We start from the raw sequence: 17,500 nt of genomic DNA on the forward strand, positions 1-17,500 counted from the left end.
GCCTCGGCCCGCATAACATGCCACGGCCTCGGACCGCATGCCTTGCTACGGCGTCGCCCAACATGCCATGCCACGGCCTCGGCCCGCATGACATGCCACGGCCTCGGCCATCATGCCATGCCACGGCCTCGGCCCGCATGCCTTGCCACGGCGTTGCCCAACATGCCATGCCACGGCCTCGGCCCGCATGCCATGCCATGCCACGGCCACGGCCCGCATGCCATGCCACGGCCACGGCCTCAGCCCGCATGCCTTGCTACGGCGTCGCCCAACATGCCATGCCACGGCCTCGGCCCGCATGCCGTGCCACGGCCTCGGCCCGCATGCCATGCCATGCCACGGCCCGCATGTCTTGCCACGGCGTTGCCAAACATGCCATGCCACGGCCTCGGCCCGCATGCCTTGCGACGGCGTCGCCCAACATGCCATGCCATGGCCACGGCCCGCATGCCATGCCACGGCCTCGGCCCGCATGCCTTGCTGCGGCGTTGCCCAACATGCCATGCCACGGCCTCGGCCCGCATGCCTTGCCACCGCGTTGCCCAGCATGCCATGCCACCGCGTTGCCCGGCGTGCCATGCCTTAGCCTTGGCCAACATGTCGAGCCACGGCCTCGGCCCGCATGCCATGCCATGCCACAGCCCGCATGTCTTGCCACGGCGTTGCCAAACATGCCATGCCACGGCCTCGGCCCGCATGACGTGCCACGGCCTCGGCCCGCATGCCGTGCCACGGCCTCGGCCCGCATGACATGCCACGGCCTCGGCCCGCATGCCTTGCCACGACGCCGCCCAACTTGCCATGCCACGGCCTCGGCCCGCATGCCATGCCACGGCCTCGGCCCGCATGACATGCCACGGCCTCGGCCCGCATGCCTTGCTACGGCGTCGCCCAACATGCCATGCCACGGCCTCGGCCCGCATGCCATGCCACGGCCTCGGCCCGCATGACATGCCACGGCCTCGGACCGCATGCCTTGCTACGGCGTCGCCCAACATGCCATGCCACGGCCTCGGCCCGCATGCCATGCCACGGCCTCGGCCCGCATGCCATGCCACGGCCTCGGCCCGCATGCCATGCCACGGCCTCGGCCCGCATGCCTTGCTGCGGCGTTGCCCAACATGCCATGCCACGGCCTCGGCCCGCATGCCTTGCCACCGCGTTGCCCAGCATGCCATGCCACCGCGTTGCCCGGCGTGCCATGCCTTAGCCTTGGCCAACATGTCGAGCCACGGCCTCGGCCCGCATGCCATGCCATGCCACGGCCCGCATGTCTTGCCACGGCGTGGCCAAACATGCCATGCCACGGCCTCGGCCCGCATGACGTGCCACGGCCTCGGCCCGCATGACATGCCACGGCCTCGGCCCGCATGCCTTGCTACGGCGTCGCCCAACATGCCTTGCCACGGCCTCGGCCCGCATGCCATGCCACGGCCTCGGCCCGCATGACATGCCACGGCCTCGGCCAGCATGCCTTGCCACGACGCCGCCCAACTTGCCATGCCACGGCCTCGGCCCGCATGCCATGCCACGGCCTCGGCCCGCATGACATGCCACGGCCTCGGCCCGCATGCCTTGCTACGGCGTCGCCCAACATGCCATGCCACGGCCTCGGCCCGCATACCATGCCACGGCCTCGGCCCGCATGACATGCCACGGCCTCGGACCGCATGCCTTGCTACGGCGTCGCCCAACATGCCATGCCACGGCCTCGGCCCGCATGCCACGGCACGGCCTCGGCCCGCATGCCTTGCTACGGCGTCGCCCAACATGCCATGCCACGGCCTCGGCCCGCATGCCATGCCACGGCCTCGGCCCGCATGACATGCCACGGCCTCGGACCGCATGCCTTGCTACGGCGTCGCCCAACATGCCATGCCACGGCCTCGGCCCGCATGCCATGCCACGGCCTCGGCCCGCATGACATGCCACGGCCTCGGACCGCATGCCTTGCTACGGCGTCGCCCAACATGCCATGCCACGGCCTCGGCCCGCATGCCACGGCACGGCCTCGGCCCGCATGCCTTGCTACGGCGTCGCCCAACATGCCATGCCACGGCCTCGGCCCGCATGCCATGCCACGGCCTCGGCCCGCATGACATGCCACGGCCTCGGCCCGCATGCCTTGCGACGGCGTCGCCCAACATGCCTTGCCACGGCCTCGGCCCGCATGCCATGCCACGGCCTCGGCCCGCATGCCTTGCCACGACGTCGCCCAACTTGCCATGCCACGGCCTCGGCCCGCATGCCATGCCACGGCCTCGGCGCGCATGACATGCCACGGCCTCGGCCCGCATGCCATGCTACGGCGTCGCCCAACATGCCATGCCACGGCCTCGGCCCGCATGCCATGCCACGGCCTCGGCCCGCATGCCATGCCACGGCCTCGGCCCGCAAGACAGGCCACGGCCTCGGACCGCATGCCTTGCTACGGCGTCGCCCAACATGCCATGCCACGGCCTCGGCCCGCATGCCATGCCACGGCCTCGGCCCGCATGCCACGGCACGGCCTCGGCCCGCATGCCTTGCTACGGCGTCGCCCAACATGCCATGCCACGGCCTCGGCCCGCATGCCATGCCACGGCCTCGGCCCGCATGACATGCCACGGCCTCGGACCGCATGCCTTGCTACGGCGTCGCCCAACATGCCATGCCACAGCCTCGGCCCGCATGCCGTGCCACGGCCTCGGCCTCGGCCCGCATGCCTTGCTACGACGTTGGCCAACATGCCATGCCACGGCCCCGGCCCGCATGCCATGCCACCGCGTTGCCCGGCGTGCCATGCCTTAGCCTTGGCCAACATGTCGTGCCACGGCCTCGGCCCGCATGCCATGCCATGCCACGGCCCTCATGTCTTGCCACGGCGTTGCCAAACATGCCATGCCACGGCCTCGGCCCGCATGCCTTGCTACGGCGTCGCCCAACATGCCATGACATGCCACGGCCTCGGCCCGCATGCCTTGCTACGGCGTCGCCCAACATGCCATGCCACGGCCTCGGCCCGCATGCCATGCCACGGCCTCGGCCCGCATGCCTTGCGACGGCGTCGCCCAACATGCCATGCCACGGCCTCTGCCCGCATGCCATGCCACGGCCTCGGCCCGCGTGACATGCCACGGCCTCGGCCCGCATGCCTTGCCACGACGTCGCCCAACTTGCCATGCCACGGCCTCGGCCCGCATGCCATGCCACGGCCTCGGCTCGCATGACATGCCACGGCCTCGGCCCGCATGCCTTGCTACGGCGTCGCCCAACATGCCATGCCACGGCCTCGGCCCGCATGCCATGCCATGGCCTCGGCCCGCATGACATGCCACGGCCTCGGACCGCATGCCTTGCTACGGCGTCGCCCAACATGCCATGCCACGGCCCCGGCCCGCATGCCTTGCCACCGCGTTGCCCGGCGTGCCATGCCACCGCGTTGCCCGGCGTGCCATGCCTTAGCCTTGGCCAACATGTCGTGCCACGGCCTCGGCCCGCATGCCATGCCATGCCACGGCCCGCATGTCTTGCCACGGCGTTGCCAAACATGCCATGCCACGGCCTCGGCCCGCATGCCTTGCCACGGCCTCGGCCAACATGCCATGCCACGGCCTCGGCCCGCATGCCATGCCACGGCCTCGGCCCGCATGACATGCCACGGCCTCGGCCCGCATGCCTTGCTACGGCGTCGCCCAACATGCCATGCCACGGCCTCGGCCCGCATGCCATGCCACGGCCTCGGCCCGCATGCCCTTCTACGGCGTTGCCCAACATGCCATGCCACGGCCTCGGCCCGCATGCCTTGCCACCGCGTTGCCCAGCATGCCATGCCACCGCGTTGCCCGGCGTGCCATGCCTTAGCCTTGGCCAACATGTCGTGCCACGGCCTCGGCCCGCATGCCATGCCACGGCCTCGGCCCGCATGTCTTGCCACGGCGTTGCCCAACATGCCATGCCACGGCCTCGGCCCCCATGCCTTGCCACCGCGCTGCCCAGCATGCCAATGCACCGCGTTGCCCGGCGTGCCATGCCTTAGCCTTGGCGAACATGCCACGCCACGGCCTCGGTCCGCATGGCTTGCCAGGGCGTTGCCCAACATGCCATGCCACGGCCTCGGCCCGCATGTCTTGCCACGGCGTTGCCCAACATGCCATGCCATGCCACGCCACGGCCTCGGCCCGCATGCCATGCCACGGCCTCGGCCCGCATGCCATGCCATGCCACGGCCTCGGCCCGCATGCCATGCCACGGCCTCGGCCAGCATGCCATGCCAAGGCCTCGGCCCGCATGCCTTGCCACGGCGTTGCCCAGCATGCCATGCCACCGCGTTGCCCAGCGGGCCGTGCCGCGGCCTCGGCCCGCATGCCTTGCGACTGCCTTGGCCAGCGTGCCATGCCACAGCGTGCCATGCCTTAGCCTTGGCCTACATGCCATGCCACTGCCTTGGCCAGCATGTCGTGCCACCGCCACGGCCAGCATGCCATGCCGGTCCGTTGCCCAGCATGCCACGGCCGTGGCGGCATGGCAAGCCACGGCCTCGGCCAGCATGCCATGCCACGGCCTCGGCCAGCATGCCATGGCACTGTCTTGGTCAGCATGCCATGCCATGGCACCGCCTTGTCCAGCACGCCGTGCCGCAGCGTTGGCCAGCATGCCTTGGCCGGCATGCCATGCCAATGCCTTGGGCCAACATGGCGTGCCACGGGCTGGGCCATGCCGGTCCGTTGCCCGGCATGCCACGGCCGTGGCGGCATGGCAAGCCACGGCCTCGGCCAGCATGCCATGCCCCGGCCTCGCCCAGCATGCCATGGCACGGTCTTGGTCAGCATGCCATGCCATGGCACCGCCTTGTGCAGCGTTGGCCAGCATGCCTTGGCCGGCATGCCATGCCAATGCCTTGGGCCAACATGGCGTGCCACGGGCTGGGCGAGCACGGCATGCCACGGGCTGGGCGAGCATGCCACGCCACGGCCTTGGCTAGCAGCAAGGCATGCCACGGCCTCGGCGAGCATGCCATGCCATGCCAAGGCCAAGGCCAAAGCCAAGGCCAAGGCAGTGGGCAAGGCCAAGTCCCTGTGCAAGGCATGGCCAAGGCCAAGGCAAAGGCCAAGGCCGCGGGCAAAGGCCAAGGCCAAGGCCAAGGCCATGGCGTGCCACCGCCTCGATCGATCTTTTTGAACATGATTCTTTTATAATCTTACCCAAACCGTGCAACACAATTAAAAATGCACTACAATCAATTTTAAATGTCATTCCCTATTTTTTTGCAATTTTTCTAGAGCTTTTCGAATTTTTAAAGCCCTTATTTGGCATAAAAAAATCAAAATAAAATAAAAAAAATGAAAAAAATAATTTAATAATTTCTATAATTACTAGTGAATCATCCTTTAATTATGGGAATTTTTCCATAATTTTTTGACTATTTTTATTAATTTTTATTATTTTTTAAGTATTAATATCGAAATAAATTAAAATAAAATATTTTCTGTAAAAAAATATTTTTTTTAATTTTTTTTATGGTGTATTAAATTATTTCCTACAACTTTCATGTTGAAAGTTTTGGCAAAAAACCATTACTTTTTAAAAAAACCCCATTATGACTCCTCGAACATGCTTGATGTTTCCTCCTGCCAGATTGAAAAGGGCTTAACAGGCTATTATAAGGGGGGGGCACCTCCCTTGCCCAGGGCAAGGCAGTGGCAGGTACGCCCCATGTTGGGCGCGGCCTGGGCTGCGGCCTTGGGTTACATGCACTGCGGCTCGACCGCGGCCTGGGCTGCGGCCTGGGGCGGCTCGGCCGCGGCCTTGGGCGGCCTGGACCGCGGCCTGGGCGCGGCCTTGCGCGGCCTGGGCGCGGCCTTGCGCGGCCTGGGCGCGGCCTTGGGCAGCATGGCGTGGCATGCGCGCGGGCGTGGGCGGCCTGGCATGCGCGCGGCATGGGCAGCACGGCATGGCATGCGCACGGCCTGGGCGGCCTGGCATGCAGCCGGCCTGGCATGCCCGCGGCGTGGGCAGCACGGCATGGCATGCGCACGGCCTGGGCGGCCTGGCATGCAGCCGGCCTGGCATGCCCGCGGCGTGGGCAGCACGGCATGGCATGCGCACGGCCTGGGCGCCCTGGCATGCAGCCGGCCTGGGCAGCACGGCATGGCATGCGCACGGCCTGGGCGGCCTGGCATGCCCGCGGCGTGGGCAGCGTGGCCTGTGCGAATACCGCGCGCGTGGTCTTTTGACCACGGTGCGCGTGTTGCGCGCATGGTCGCGCACGCCTTTGCACGCCTTCGCACGCAACGCACGTCTAGTGATAAGAACCGCAGCCAAGGCAGCCCAGCCAAAGCCAGCAGCATGCCAAGCCAAGGCCAAGGCCAGCAGCATGCCATGCCACGGCCAAGGCAGCCCAGCCAAAGCCAGCAGCATGCCATGCCAAGGCCTAGGCCAGCAGCATGCCATGCCACGGCCAAGGCAGGCAAGCCAAAGCCAGCAGCATGCCATGCCAAGGCCAAGGCCAGCAGCATGCCATGCCACGGCCAAGGCAGCCCAGCCAAAGCCAGCAGCATGCCATGCCAAGGCCTAGGCCAGCAGCATGCCATGCCACGGCCAAGGCAGGCCAGCCAAAGCCAGCAGCATGCCATGCCAAGGCCAAGGCCAGCAGCATGCCATGCCACGGCCAAGGCAGCCCAGCCAAAGCCAGCAGCATGCCATGCCAAGGCCTAGGCCAGCAGCATGCCATGCCACGGCCAAGGCAGGCAAGCCAAAGCCAGCAGCATGCCATGCCAAGGCCATGGCCAGCAGCATGCCATGCCACGGCCAAGGCAGCCCAGCCAAAGCCAGCAGCATGCCATGCCAAGGCCAAGGCCAGCAGCATGCCATGCCACGGCCAAGGCAGCCCAGCCAAAGCAAGCAGCATGCCATGCCAAGGCCTAGGCCAGCAGCATGCCATGCCACGGCCAAGGCAGGCCAGCCAAAGCCAGCAGCATGCCATGCCAAGGCCAAGGCCAGCAGCATGCCATGCCACGGCCAAGGCAGCCCAGCCAAAGCCAGCAGCATGCCATGCCAAGGCCTAGGCCAGCAGCATGCCATGCCACGGCCAAGGCAGGCAAGCCAAAGCCAGCAGCATGCCATGCCAAGGCCATGGCCAGCAGCATGCCATGCCACGGCCAAGGCAGCCCAGCCAAAGCCAGCAGCATGCCATGCCAAGGCCAAGGCCAGCAGCATGCCATGCCACGGCCAAGGCAGGCCAGCCAAAGCCAGCAGCATGCCATGCCAAGGCCTAGGCCACCAGCATGCCATGCCACGGCCAAGGCAGCCCAGCCAAAGCCAGCAGCATGCCATGCCAAGGCCAAGGCCAGCAGCATGCCATGCCACGGCCAAGGCAGCCCAGCCAAAGCCAGCAGCATGCCATGCCAAGGCCTAGGCCAGCAGCATGCCATGCCACGGCCAAGGCAGGCAAGCCAAAGCCAGCAGCATGCCATGCCACGGCCAAGGCAGCCCAGCCAAAGCCAGCAGCATGCCATGCCAAGGCCAAGGCCAGCAGCATGCCATGCCACGGCCAAGGCAGCCCAGCCAAAGCCAGCAGCATGCCATGCCAAGGCCTAGGCCAGCAGCATGCCATGCCACGGCCAAGGCAGGCCAGCCAAAGCCAGCAGCATGCCATGCCAAGGCCAAGGCCAGCAGCATGCCATGCCACGGCCAAGGCAGCCCACCCAAAGCCAGCAGCATGCCATGCCAAGGCCTAGGCCAGCAGCATGCCATGCCACGGCCAAGGCAGGCCAGCCAAAGCCAGCAGCATGCCATGCCAAGGCCAAGGCCAGCAGCATGCCATGCCACGGCCTAGGCCAGCAGCATGCCATGCCACGGCCAAGGCAGCCCAGCCAAAGCCAGCAGCATGCCATGCCAAGGCCTAGGCCAGCAGCATGCCATGCCACGGCCAAGGCAGCCCAGCCAAAGCCAGCAGCATGCCATGCCAAGGCCAAGGCCAGCAGCATGCCATGCCACGGCCAAGGCAGGCCAGCCAAAGCCAGCAGCATGCCATGCCAAGGCCAAGGCCAGCAGCATGCCATGCCACGGCCAAGGCAGCCCAACCAAAGCCAGCAGCATGCCATGCCAAGGCCTAGGCCAGCAGCATGCCATGCCACGGCCAAGGCAGGCCAGCCAAAGCCAGCAGCATGCCATGCCAAGGCCTAGGCCACCAGCATGCCATGCCACGGCCAAGGCAGCCCCGCCAAAGCCAGCAGCATGCCATGCCAAGGCCAAGGCCAGCAGCATGCCATGCCACGGCCAAGGCAGCCCAGCCAAAGCCAGCAGCATGCCATGCCAAGGCCTAGGCCAGCAGCATGCCATGCCACGGCCAAGGCAGGCCAGCCAAAGCCAGCAACATGCCATGCCAAGGCCTAGGCCAGCAGCATGCCATGCCACGGCCAAGGCAGCCCAGCCAAAGCCAGCAGCATGCCATATCACGGCCAAGGGCAGCAGCATGCCATGCCACGGCCAAGGCAGCCCAGCCAAAGCCAGCAGCATGCCATCCCATGGCCTAGGCCAGCAGCATGCCATGCCACGGCCAAGGCAGGCCAGCCAAAGCCAGCAGCATGCCATGCCAAGGCCAAGGCCAGCAGCATGCCATGCCACGGCCAAGGCAGGCCAGCCAAAGCCAGCAGCATGCCATGCCAAGGCCTAGGCCAGCAGCATGCCATGGCACGGCCAAGGCAGCCCAGCCAAAGCCAGCAGCATGCCATATCAAGGCCAAGGCCAGCAGCATGCCATGCCACGGCCAAGGCAGCCCAGCCAAAGCCAGCAGCATGCCATGCCATGGCCTAGGCCAGCAGCATGCCATGCCACGGCCAAGGCAGGCCAGCCAAAGCCAGCAGCATGCCATGCCAAGGCCTAGGCCAGCAGCATGCCATGCCACGGCCAAAACAGGCCAGCCAAAGCCAGCAGCATGCCATGCCAAGGCCTAGGCCAGCAGCATGCCATGCCACGGCCAAGGCAGGCCAGCCAAAGCCAGCAGCATGCCATGCCAAGGCCAAGGCCAGCAGCATGCCATGCCACGGCCTAGGCCAGCAGCATGCCATGCCACGGCCAAGGCAGCCCAGCCAAAGCCAGCAGCATGCCATGCCAAGGCCTAGGCCAGCAGCATGCCATGCCACGGCCAAGGCAGCCCAGCCAAAGCCAGCAGCATGCCATGCCAAGGCCAAGGCCAGCAGCATGCCATGCCACGGCCAAGGCAGCCCAGCCAAAGCCAGCAGCATGCCATGCCAAGGCCAAGGCCAGCAGCATGGCATGCCACGGCCAAGGCAGCCCAGCCAAAGCCAGCAGCATGCCATGCCAAGGCCTAGGCCAGCAGCATGCCATGCCACGGCCAAGGCAGGCCAGCCAAAGCCAACAGCATGGCATGCCAAGGCCAAGGCCAGCAGCATGCCATGCCACGGCCAAGGCAGCCCAGCCAAAGCCAGCAGCATGCCATGCCAAGGCCTAGGCCAGCAGCATGCCATGCCACGGCCAAGGCAGGCCAGCCAAAGCGAGCAGCATGCCATGCCAAGGCCTAGGCCAGCAGCATGCCATGCCACGGCCAAGGCAGCCCAACCAAAGCCAGCAGCATGCCATGCCAAGGCTTAGGCCAGCAGCATGCCATGCCACGGCCAAGGCAGGCCAGCCAAAGCCAGCAGCATGCCATGCCAAGGCCTAGGCCACCAGCATGCCATGCCACGGCCAAGGCAGCCCAGCCAAAGCCAGCAGCATGCCATGCCAAGGCCAAGGCCAGCAGCATGCCATGCCACGGCCAAGGCAGCCCAGCCAAAGCCAGCAGCATGCCATGCCAAGGCCTAGGCCAGCAGCATGCCATGCCACGGCCAAGGCAGGCCAGCCAAAGCCAGAAGCATGCCATGCCATGGCCTAGGCCAGCAGCATGCCATGCCACGGCCATGGCAGCCCAGCCAAAGCCAGCAGCATGCCATATCAAGGCCAAGGGCAGCAGCATGCCATGCCACGGCCAAGGCAGCCCAGCCAAAGCCAGCAGCATGCCATGCCATGGCCTAGGCCAGCAGCATGCCATGCCACGGCCAAGGCAGGCCAGCCAAAGCCAGCAGCATGCCATGCCAAGGCCAAGGCCAGCAGCATGCCATGCCACGGCCAAGGCAGCCCAGCCAAAGCCAGCAGCATGCCATGCCAAGGCCTAGGCCAGCAGCATGCCATGCCACGGCCAAGGCAGCCCAGCCAAAGCCAGCAGCATGCCATATCAAGGCCAAGGCCAGCAGCATGCCATGCCACGGCCAAGGCAGCCCAGCCAAAGCCAGCAGCATGCCATGCCATGCCTAGGCCAGCAGCATGCCATGCCACGGCCAAGGCAGGCCAGCCAAAGCCAGCAGCATGCCATGCCAAGGCCTAGGCCAGCAGCATGCCATGCCACGGCCAAGGCAGGCCAGCCAAAGCCAGCAGCATGCCATGCCAAGGCCTAGGCCAGCAGCATGCCATGCCACGGCCAAGGCAGGCCAGCCAAAGCCAGCAGCATGCCATGCCAAGGCCAAGGCCAGCAGCATGCCATGCCACGGCCTAGGCCAGCAGCATGCCATGCCACGGCCAAGGCAGCCCAGCCAAAGCCAGCAGCATGCCATGCCAAGGCCTAGGCCAGCAGCATGCCATGCCACGGCCAAGGCAGCCCAGCCAAAGCCAGCAGCATGCCATGCCAAGGCCAAGGCCAGCAGCATGCCATGCCACGGCCAAGGCAGCCCAGCCAAAGCCAGCAGCATGCCATGCCAAGGCCAAGGCCAGCAGCATGCCATGCCACGGCCAAGGCAGCCCAGCCAAAGCCAGCAGCATGCCATGCCAAGGCCTAGGCCAGCAGCATGCCATGCCACGGCCAAGGCAGGCCAGCCAAAGCCAACAGCATGGCATGCCAAGGCCAAGGCCAGCAGCATGCCATGCCACGGCCAAGGCAGCCCAGCCAAAGCCAGCAGCATGCCATGCCAAGGCCTAGGCCAGCAGCATGCCATGCCACGGCCAAGGCAGGCCAGCCAAAGCGAGCAGCATGCCATGCCAAGGCCTAGGCCAGCAGCATGCCATGCCACGGCCAAGGCAGCCCAACCAAAGCCAGCAGCATGCCATGCCAAGGCTTAGGCCAGCAGCATGCCATGCCACGGCCAAGGCAGGCCAGCCAAAGCCAGCAGCATGCCATGCCAAGGCCTAGGCCACCAGCATGCCATGCCACGGCCAAGGCAGCCCAGCCAAAGCCAGCAGCATGCCATGCCAAGGCCAAGGCCAGCAGCATGCCATGCCACGGCCAAGGCAGCCCAGCCAAAGCCAGCAGCATGCCATGCCAAGGCCTAGGCCAGCAGCATGCCATGCCACGGCCAACGCAGGCCAGCCAAAGCCAGCAGCATGCCATGCCAAGGCCTAGGCCAGCAGCATGCCATGCCACGGCCATGGCAGCCCAGCCAAAGCCAGCAGCATGCCATATCAAGGCCAAGGGCAGCAGCATGCCATGCCACGGCCAAGGCAGCCCAGCCAAAGCCAGCAGCATGCCATGCCATGGCCTAGGCCAGCAGCATGCCATGCCACGGCCAAGGCAGGCCAGCCAAAGCCAGCAGCATGCCATGCCAAGGCCAAGGCCAGCAGCATGCCATGCCACGGCCAAGGCAGCCCAGCCAAAGCCAGCAGCATGCCATGCCAAGGCCTAGGCCAGCAGCATGCCATGCCACGGCCAAGGCAGCCCAGCCAAAGCCAGCAGCATGCCATATCAAGGCCAAGGCCAGCAGCATGCCATGCCACGGCCAAGGCAGCCCAGCCAAAGCCAGCAGCATGCCATGCCATGCCTAGGCCAGCAGCATGCCATGCCACGGCCAAGGCAGGCCAGCCAAAGCCAGCAGCATGCCATGCCAAGGCCTAGGCCAGCAGCATGCCATGCCACGGCCAAGGCAGGCCAGCCAAAGCCAGCAGCATGCCATGCCAAGGCCAAGGCCAGCAGCATGCCATGCCACGGCCAAGGCAGGCCTGCCAAAGCCAGCAGCATGCCATGCCAAGGCCAAGGCCAGCAGCATGCCATGCCAAGGCCAAGGCCAGCAGCATGCCATGCCACGGCCAAGGCTGCCAGCCAAAGCCAGCAGCATGCCATGCCAAGGCCTAGGCCAGCAGCATACCATGCCAAGGCCTAGGCCAGCAGCATGCCATGCCACGGCCAAGGCAGCCCAGCCAAAGCCAGCAGCATGCCATGCCAAGGCCTAGGCCAGCAGCATGCCATGCCACGGCCAAGGCAGCCCAGCCAAAGCCAGCAGCATGCCATGCCAAGGCCAAGGCCAGCAGCATGCCATGCCACGGCCAAGGCAGCCCAGCCAAAGCCAGCAGCATGCCATGCCAAGGCCAAGGCCAGCAGCATGCCATGCCACGGCCAAGGCAGCCCAGCCAAAGCCAGCAGCATGCCATGCCAAGGCCTAGGCCAGCAGCATGCCATGCCACGGCCAAGGCAGGCCAGCCAAAGCCAACAGCATGGCATGCCAAGGCCAAGGCCAGCAGCATGCCATGCCACGGCCAAGGCAGCCCAGCCAAAGCCAGCAGCATGCCATGCCAAGGCCTAGGCCAGCAGCATGCCATGCCACGGCCAAGGCAGGCCAGCCAAAGCGAGCAGCATGCCATGCCAAGGCCAAGGCCAGCAGCATGCCATGCCACGGCCAAGGCAGCCCAACCAAAGCCAGCAGCATGCCATGCCAAGGCTTAGGCCAGCAGCATGCCATGCCACGGCCAAGGCAGGCCAGCCAAAGCCAGCAGCATGCCATGCCAAGGCCTAGGCCACCAGCATGCCATGCCACGGCCAAGGCAGCCCAGCCAAAGCCAGCAGCATGCCATGCCAAGGCCAAGGCCAGCAGCATGCCATGCCACGGCCAAGGCAGCCCAGCCAAAGCCAGCAGCATGCCATGCGAAGGCCTAGGCCAGCAGCATGCCATGCGAAGGCCTAGGCCAGCAGCATGCCATGCCACGGCCAACGCAGGCCAGCCAAAGCCAGCAGCATGCCATGCCAAGGCCTAGGCCAGCAGCATGCCATGCCACGGCCAAGGCAGCCCAGCCAAAGCCAGCAGCATGCCATATCAAGGCCAAGGGCAGCAGCATGCCATGCCACGGCCAAGGCAGCCCAGCCAAAGCCAGCAGCATGCCATGCCATGGCCTAGGCCAGCAGCATGCCATGCCACGGCCAAGGCAGGCCAGCCAAAGCCAGCAGCATGCCATGCCAAGGCCAAGGCAGCCCAGCCAAAGCCAGCAGCATGCCATGCCAAGGCCTAGGCCAGCAGCATGCCATGCCACGGCCAAGGCAGCCCAGCCAAAGCCAGCAGCATGCCATATCAAGGCCAAGGCCAGCAGCATGCCATGCCACGGCCAAGGCAGCCCAGCCAAAGCCAGCAGCATGCCATGCCATGCCTAGGCCAGCAGCATGCCATGCCACGGCCAAGGCAGGCCAGCCAAAGCCAGCAGCATGCCATGCCAAGGCCTAGGCCAGCAGCATGCCATGCCACGGCCAAGGCAGGCCAGCCAAAGCCAGCAGCATGCCATGCCAAGGCCAAGGCCAGCAGCATGCCATGCCACGGCCAAGGCAGGCCAGCCAAAGCCAGCAGCATGCCATGCCAAGGCCAAGGCCAGCAGCATGCCATGCCACGGCCAAGGCTGCCAGCCAAAGCCAGCAGCATGCCATGCCAAGGCCTAGGCCAGCAGCATGCCATGCCACGGCCAAGGCAGCCCAGCCAAAGCCAGCAGCATGCCATGCCAAGGCCTAGGCCAGCAGCATGCCATGCCACGGCCAAGGCAGCCCAGCCAAAGCTAGCAGCATGCCATGCCACGGCCAAGGCAGCCCAGCCAAAGCCAGCAGCATGCCATGCCAAGGCCAAGGCCAAGGCCAGCAGCATGCCATGCCATGCCACGGCCAAGGCCAAGGCCGAGGCAGCCCATCCGAAGCCAGCAACATTCCATGGCAAGGCCAACGCAGCCCAGCCAAAGCCGGCGGCATGCCATGCCAAGGCCAAGGCCAGCCGCATGTCTTGCCACGGCCTTGTCCCGCAGCGTGGCGTGCCTTGGCCTTGGGCTAGAACATCGCATGCCACGCCCTTGGCAAGCAATCCTGTCCCTCGTGTAATTGCCATTTGGTTTGGCTTTGACTTACGTATATGTTGCCCTGCGAAATGCTTGTCCCTCGGGTAATAGCCGGTTTGGTTGCCTTTGACTTGCGAACACGTTGCTAGTGCTTTCCCCAGTGGAAGCTTGTTGGGAAAAGTATGTCCCTCGGAAGTTGCCTGTTGCGTTTGTTATTTGCATTCGAGCTATCCGATGCTTGCTGGGTTTCTCTAAGAGTTTTTGCACGTTCGTCGGGCTTTTTAATTATTTATTTACTCATAAAAATTATAATAAAATAAATTAAAAATAAAAAAATAATTAAAAAAATTACTATAATTACTAGTGCCTCATCTTATAATTGTTGGAATTTTTCTAGAATTTTTTGAGTATTTTTAGTAATTTTTATTATTTTTTAAGTATTAAAATTGAAATAAATTAAAATAAAATATTCCGGTGGCCAAATATTTTTTTATAATTTTTTTTATGGTGTATTAAATTATTTCATACAACTTTCATGTTGAAAGTTTTGGCAAAAAACCATTACTTTTTAAAAAAACCCCATTATGACTCCTCGAACATGCTTGATGTTTCCTCCTGCCAGATTGAAAAGGGCTTAACAGGCTATTATAAGGGGGGGGCACCTCCCTTAAGGCTGGCCAGCATGGCCAGGCCACAGGCCACGCCTATGCCTAGGCGGGCGCTTGGCACATGCCATCGCTTGGCTTGTGGCATTGGCTTGTGGCATCGAAACTACATAGCCAAGCACGGGATGCGTCGAGTGGCGGCCCGCGGCGGTGGCGGTGGCACGTTGGCCTAGGGCAGCATGCCATGCCACAGCCTTGGCCAGCAACATGGCATGCCAAAGCCTTGGCCAGCAGCATGCCATGCCCTGGCCTTGGCAAGCATGTCATGCCACGGCCTTGGCCAGCAGCATGCCATGCCACGACCTTGGCCAGCAGCATGCCATGCCCCGGCCTTGGCCAGCATGTCATGCCACGGCCTTGGCCAGCAGCATGCCATGCCACAGCCTTGGCCAGCAGCATGCCATGCCACAGCCTTGGCCAGCAACATGGCATGCCAAAGCCTTGGCCAGCAGCACGCCATGCCCCGGCCTTGGCAACCTTGCCAAGCCACGGCCATGGCCAGCAGCGTGCTATGCCCCGGCCTTGGCCAGCAGCGTGCCATGCCACGACCTTGGCCAGCAGCTTGCCATGCCCCGGCCTTGGCCAGCATGTCATGCCACGGCCTTGGCCAGCAGCATGCCATGCCACGGCCTTGGCCAGCAACATGGCATGCCGCGGCCTTGGCCGGCAGCATGCCATGCCGCGGCCTTGGCCGGCAGCATGGCAAGCCCAAGCCTTGGTCAGCAGCAGCATGCCATGCCAACGCCTTGGCCAGCAGCATGCCTTGCCACGGCCTCGGCCATCAGCATGCCTTGCCACGGCCTCGGCCATCAGCATGCCTTGCCACGGCCTTGTCCAGCAGCATGGCATGCCCGGCCTTGGCCAGCAGCATGTCATGCCACGGCCTTGGCAAGCATGCCAAGCCACGGCCTTGGCAAGCATGCCATGTCCCTCGGGTAATTGTACAAGTTGCCTTGCGAAATGCATGTCCCTCGGTTAAATTGCCATTTGGTTGGCTTTGGCGTGCGAACGAGTTGCCTGTGCTTTCCTTGTGGAAGCTTGTTGCGAGAAGTATGTCCCTCGAAAGTTGCCTGTTGCGTTTGTTATTTGCATTCGCGCTAACCGGTGCTTGCTCGGCCTCTCTAAATGTTTTCGCGCGTTCGTCGGGCTTCTTGGTCCTTCGGGGGGTGATTCGTTTTGGGGGGCTGGTGCACAGTGTACGTCGTGGCGCGTGAGTTGTGTTCGGTTTGTGCGAGTTGGACGGATCCCTGCCTGTGCAGCGAACTCCACTGGTGCATTCCTCCATGTCCCTCGGGTTGTCTTCGACTCGCCTTCGGGTTGCTTGCGCTTCCCTAGTGGAAGGTGCCTTGCGAAAAGCGTGTCCCTCGGGTAATTGCCATTTTGTTGGCTTTGACGTTCGAACGAGTTGCCTATGCTTTCCTAGTGGAAGCTTGTTGCGAAAAGTATGTCCCTCGAAATTTGCCTGTTGCGATTGTTATTTGCATTCGCGCTAACCGGTGCTTGCTCGGCCTCTCTAAATGTTTTCGCGCGTTCGTCGGGCTTCTTAGTCCTTCGGGGGGTGATTCGTTTTGGGGGGCTGGTGCACAGTGTACGTCGTGGCGCGTGAGTTGTGTTCGGTTTGTGCGAGTTGGACGGATCCCTGCCTGTGCAGCGAACTCCACTGGTGCATTCCTCCATGTCCCTCGGGTTGTCTTCGACTCGCCTTCGGGTTGCTTGCGCTTCCCTAGTGGAAGGTGCCTTGCGAAAAGCGTGTCCCTCGGGTAATTGCCATTTGGTTGGCTTTGACGTTCGAACGAGTTGCCTATGCTTTCCTAGTGGAAGCTTGTTGCGAAAAGTATGTCCCTCGAAAGTTGCCTGTTGCGTTTGTTATTTACATTCGCGCTAACCGGTGCTTGCTCGGCCTCTCTAAATGTTTTCGCGCGTTCGTCGGGCTTCTTAGTCCTTCGGGGGGTGATTCGTTTTGGGGGGCTGGTGCACAGTGTACGTCGTGGCGCGTGAGTTGTGTTCGGTTTGTGCGAGTTGGACGGATCCCTGCCTGTGCAGCGAACTCCACTGGTGCATTCCTCCATGTCCCTCGGGTTGTCTTCGACTCGCCTTCGGGTTGCCTGCGCTTCCCTAGTGGAAGGTGCCTTGCGAAAAGCGTGTCCCTCGGGTAATTGCCATTTGGTTGGCTTTGACGTTCGAACGAGTTGCCTATGCTTTCCTAGTGGAAGCTTGTTGCGAAAAGTATGTCCCTCGAAAGTTGCCTGTTGCGCTTGTTACTTTCATTCGCGCTAACCGGTGCTTGCTCGGCCTCTCTAAATGTTTTCGCGCGTTCGTCGGGCTTCTTAGTCCTTCGGGGGGTGATTCGTTTTGGGGGGCTGGTGCACAGTGTACGTCGTGGCGCGTGAGTTGTGTTCGGTTTGTGCGAGTTGGACGGATCCCTGCCTGTGCAGCGAACTCCACTGGTGCATTCCTCCATGTCCCTCGGGTGATCGCCTTTAGGTTGTCTTCGACTCGCCTTCGGGTTGTCTGCGCTTCCCTAGTGGAAGGTGCCTTGCGAAAAGCATGTCCCTCGGGTAATTGCCATTTGGTTGGCTTTGACGTTCGAACGAGTTGCCTGTGCTTTCCTAGTGGAAGCTTGTTGCGAAAAGTATGTCCCTCGAAAGTTGCCTGTTGCGCTTGTTATTTGCGTTCGCGCTAACCGGTGCTTGCTCGGCCTCTCTAAATGTTTTCGCGCGTTCGTCGGGCTTCTTGGTCCTTCGGGGGGTGATTCGTTTTGGGGGGCTGGTGCACAGTGTACGTCGTGG

This window comes from Camellia sinensis, unplaced genomic scaffold, assembly GCF_055761805.1.
Source record: "Camellia sinensis isolate YWXY unplaced genomic scaffold, ASM5576180v1 Unanchor4, whole genome shotgun sequence".
NCBI lineage: Eukaryota > Viridiplantae > Streptophyta > Magnoliopsida > Ericales > Theaceae > Camellia > Camellia sinensis.